The sequence below is a fragment of the Zootoca vivipara genome, chromosome 11 (assembly GCF_965207765.1).
Source record: "Zootoca vivipara chromosome 11, rZooViv2.hap1.1, whole genome shotgun sequence".
NCBI lineage: Eukaryota > Metazoa > Chordata > Lepidosauria > Squamata > Lacertidae > Zootoca > Zootoca vivipara.
The window spans coordinates 25,375,423-25,380,427 of NC_142594.1; the positions used below are offsets into that span (position 1 = coordinate 25,375,423).

Genomic DNA, 5,005 nt, shown 5'->3' on the forward strand with positions numbered 1-5,005 from the left:
GATATTTCCCCTCTCTTTTTTTTTCTTTTTTTTTCTTTTTTCTTTTTATGGTACTTTGAAATTGTACCTTCTTTTTTTTTCTCTCTCTCTCTTTTTTTTTTCTTCTTCTCTCTCCTTTGTGTTTTCTTTTTTGCATTTTGTATCTTGTATTTTGTATGCTTTGTGCTTTTGATTTGTCTGTCACCATCTTATCTTTTTGCTTTTTGATTTTGACCACTTTATGTAATTACTGCCATTTTATGAGTTATCACTTGTATGACTTTTAAAAGAAGAAATAAAGTTGTTTTTAAACTGGAAAAAAAAAAATTTATTGGATTATGGGAAGGTAGCGGGGCTAAAAGTGAATAATCAGAAAACTAAATTGATGACCAAAAACATAAGGAAGGCAGAGGAAGAGGAAATTCAAACGATTAGCGAATGGGAGATAGTGAAAAAAATTAAATATTTGGGAATTATTATATCAAATAAAAATGTAGAATTATATGATAATAATTATGCTAAAGTTTGGAGGAAAGTAAAAGAGGATTTGGAAAATTGGAAGGGGCTAAATTTAACATTTGCAGGTAGGATTGCTGCAATTAAAATGATGATATTACCGAAAATAATATTTTTATTCCAAATGCTACCGATAAAACTCAAAAAAGAAACATTCGAAACTTGGAAGAAAGATCTAAGCAATTTTATTTGGCAAGGAAAGAACCCGAGGGTACAATTTAGGATATTAACAGATGCAAAAGAAAGGGGAGGTTGGGGGGTTCCGAATCTGAAACTGTATTATGCGGCATCTTGCTTGTGTTGGATGAGGGAATGGTTCTTGTTAGATGATTCGGAACTACTCAAACTGGAAGGATTCAGGAACATAGGAGGTTGGCATGCCCACCTATTAAAAGAAAAGAAGGGAGAATACTCATCATTCACCAATCATGTGTTCAAAAAACCTCTACTTGACATATGGGAAGAATTTAGAAACCTGCTGGAACCTAAGGTCCCATGGTGGCTTTCACCTCTAGAAATGACGGCGATGAGCAAGGAACCGAAAGGGGGTAATTGGCCAACATACAAAGATTTGATTAGAAAAACTAATAATCAATATGAGCTCAAACCATATAACCAGATTAAGCAATATTGTCAAAGTTGGTTACACTACCTCCAACTGCAGTCGATATTTAAGGAACACAAGGCGATAGGATTTGATGATAAGAGATCGAAGTTGCAGGAATATCTATTGGAAAATCAGGGGAAACCATTAGCGAAATTGTACAAATTTTTACTTGAATGGGAAATGAAAGATGAGTTAGTCAAACACGCAATGATAAAATGGGCCCAAGATATTGGGAGGTCAATTTATGTTGAGCAATGGGAAAAGCTATGGAGGGAGGACATAGATTTCTCAGCCTGTATGGCGATAAGAGAAAATATATGGAAGATGGCACACAGATGGCATCTGACCCCAGCTAAATTGGCTAAAATTTACAGAAATGACCAAAACAAATGCTGGAAATGTAAAGAGATTTTGGGGGATTTTTATCATTGCTGGTGGAGGTGTGATAGGATTAACAAGTACTGGTCAGAAATATATGATGAGTTGAAAAAAATGCTTAGATTTACATTCGAAAAAAAGCCAGAGATCCTGCTATTAAGCATGATCCCTGAGGATATACCATCGGATAGGAAAAATATACTCCTCTACGCCTGCGCGGCAGCTAGAGCGCTGATCGCCCAAAACTGGAAAGGAGACAGGATTCCAACCATACAGGAGTGGTATATAAAATTAGCCGAATATATGACCCTAGCGAAATTAACCGCCCTGATTAGAAAGATACCCAAACAAAAGGTGAAGAAAGAGTGGAAATATGTGGAAGAGTACTTCTATAAACAAAAGATAAGCACAAAGATGGTGATATGTTTAGATTAAGAAGCACGAGATGATAAGAAATAATGAAATGGGAGAGTGAGGAAAATGGTTTATGTTATAAGATAAGGAGAAGCCTAGTAGAACTTAATTATGAAATGTAACCGATTATAAGTGTTGGGAAGTCGAAACTTTATTTTGTCTACTACAACTGTACTTTTTAACCCTCTTTATTATTTATCTACTTCCCTTTTCCTTTCCTTTCCCTTTCCCTTTCCCCTCCCCTCCCACCCTATCCCATCCCCTTTCCCTTACCTCCCACCCCGCAATGACTTACCTTAGAGATCTTCTTTGTTCGTCCTTTTTCTTCCTTTTTCTTCCCCTTTTCTTTTCCTTTTTCGTTTCCTTTTTTGATCTTTATTATATCAAAGGTCTGGAGTACCTAGATTTTGAAATTTATTGAATAATGCCATAATCTTTTTTTTTGAATTTGTGTAAAGCGTATACCTGTTGTTTGTTATATGTATTTTTTTTTGTGTATTTTTCTTTTGAAATTTTAATATACAATAAAGGCTTTTTTCTAAAAAAAAAAAAAAAAGGAGTTGTAGTCCCAAAACATCCGGAGGGCCGAGGTTGGGGGTGTCTGCATTAAACTAAGATTACTTTCAGTCTCTTCATGTCTGAGAGCTGAAACAAATGTTGTCATTATTTAGGACTGGAAATGTTTACGCTTGCTCTGGAAATGCCATGAGTTTAATAGGTCTAGCAGTCAAGCCTAGGAAGTCTATAGTCCGTCTTCATACAAACCATGCAAGAGAAAGATATATAGCACAGCAGAACATTTCCAGTAGGAACCCAGCCTCTGAACAATTTTTCTGTGTCCGTGTCAGGGCCTGAGTCTGCAATAGGTCACCGACAAAAGCAATAAATCACCCAAGGCCCGTGAAGTTAAATCTTCATTCAAGGAAACTAAGCTCAGGCTTAGTGGTCTCAGTAACTCTTCCTAGGAGGCCTTGCCCTGATGAAGCAGTTGTGAGGACTGAAAGTCCCTGCTTTCCCACCAATCTCCAGGGTTTCCCCCACACAGTCCCAAACTGTGTGGGCTCCCAGCCTCTGCTCCCACCCTTCCTCATCCATAAGTCACATTGGTGTCAGAATTGTGGCTCTGCACATTGTCTCACCACATCAGCAACTATGTACACAAGCTCCTTGAGGCAGCCTCCTCTTGATACTGTTCTGAGTCTAATCTTGTCAAGCTTTCCCTCCAGAGCCTGAGCTGGCCAATTTTTTTTCCTTTTCTCTGATTCTGAAAAGACAACCTTGCTCAGCCCTTTCAAATCCACCCACAACTTGGTTACCTCATCTCTGTCATCAATCACACTCCGGATGATACATTTCTGAACCATCCTTAATTTCTGGTGTACCGGAAACACTCTCACAGAGTGATTTCTATCATCTTTGCAGTCTAATGTATTAGGCTTCCTGGCTGCATTCGATCGCAAATTGATCGTTGCAATTTACCCAGGCCGGTGAACATGACTGTTCAGCTACTTTCCATTTTTATAAAGCTGGAGAACATCCGAGGCAAAACAAAAATGTCATAAAATTAACTCTGCGGGAGACGTTGTTCTCCTGCGGGGCCAGCAGAGTTAACAAACTTGCTTCTGCCACCATCAAATCTTATGTAGCCAAATGGGGAGACTAGCACAAAGTTTTCTTTCGTGGAACAACAGCATCCTCTGTGATGTTACTTTTTGGGAATGCTCCTTAGGGAAGTGCGACAACAATGCAACATGTGGATTGCATGGCCCCCCCAAAATCACTGCTCTTTCAATGCCTGTGTGGTCATTTGCTGTTAACTATTACTGGCATGCAGAACGCCAGTATTTCCATCGCCCCCACTTCTGGGGTTATTTTATTCTACATTGTATGCATTGCCTTCAACACCCCTAATGCCAGAGGTTGTGGAAGGAGGAGGAGGAGGCAGAGGAGGAGGAGGAGGAACAAACTCTACTAAGCAATGTTAGAGCAGTTCAGCAACAAATTAATGTCAGGCTTGACTTATTTGTGCCAATAAAGATTTTGGAAAGAAAACACACTCGTTTGGTTTCCCACAAATGAAAAGTGATACATACTTTTTCATGAAAGAAATAAGTCACCCCCAAAGGGCTCAGCAATGGGCCCATGAGAGCTTTCGAAACAATGGCTTTGAAAAAGGCAGCTTTCTTTATGTTTGCCATATTTAAAGATTATGAGGCATCTGTCAGCCGGCAGTTTCATATAAAAGGGGGAAACAGCTGTGCCTTATGAAAGATCTCCCTCTCACGCACGGTCTTACCACCTTTAGAACTGTTTGTAGAAAGTGCTGGGACAGCTCAGTCGGTAGAGCAGGAGACTCTGGATCGCAGGGTTGTGGGTTCGAGCCCCACGTTGGGCTAGAGATTCCTGCATCGCAGGGGGTTGGGCTAGATAACCCTTGTGTTCCCTTCCAATTCTACAATTCTACAGCACCCCAATTACAGCACAAGTAACCAATTCAAATTAACAAGAAACCCCAGGACCCAGGTGGCCTGTTCATTCAATTTTGTATCATGCTGCTGTGACTCTCACCATCCTCTTCTCCTGATTTGTATCTCCTCCACACACCGCACTAATGGATGATTATGGGAAAAGCACGGGGGACGTGCATTTGGCATAGGAAAGCTAAGCACATGCTATTTCGGAGAGAAATAAAAAAAACTTGTGAAACTGAAGCATGAACCAAGGGGCTGACTGTGAATTGCAGTGTGGATAATTGGGCTGGAGAGTGCTCCTAAGAATAACTTCTACTCACACTCCCATCCATCAGCCCATTTACTGGCCAGCAGGATAATGCTGCTTATACGCATCTTGAGCAGCAGGACAGAGACCGCTGAAAAGTTTTCTGTGCAAGTCCCACGGAAATGGACACAAGCTCCTGAAAAACTACAGACCTTGGGAAGTATCCCAGTAGATTATTACCTTGGCTCAAATAAATGTAAGGTAAAGGTAAAGGTAAGTCCAGTCAAAGGCGACTATGGGGTTATGGCGCTCCTTTTGTTTTCAGGCCGAGGGAGCCGGTGTTTGTCCACAGACAGCTTTCCGGGTCATGTGACCAGCATGACTTAACTGCTT

General features: G+C 40.3%; 1 long non-coding RNA gene across 1 annotated transcript; it reads right to left on the reverse strand.

Moving 5' to 3' along the window:
• Nucleotides 1–657: 657 nt before the first annotated feature.
• LOC148684235 (uncharacterized) lies at nt 658–2,911 on the reverse strand. The gene is made up of 3 exons (XR_015946381.1): nt 2,190–2,911; nt 1,148–1,222; nt 658–880 (listed from the first exon to the last, which is right to left on the reverse strand). It is a non-coding gene; the product is annotated as an uncharacterized LOC148684235 (long non-coding RNA).
• Between the last annotated feature and the right edge of the window lie 2,094 nt (nt 2,912–5,005).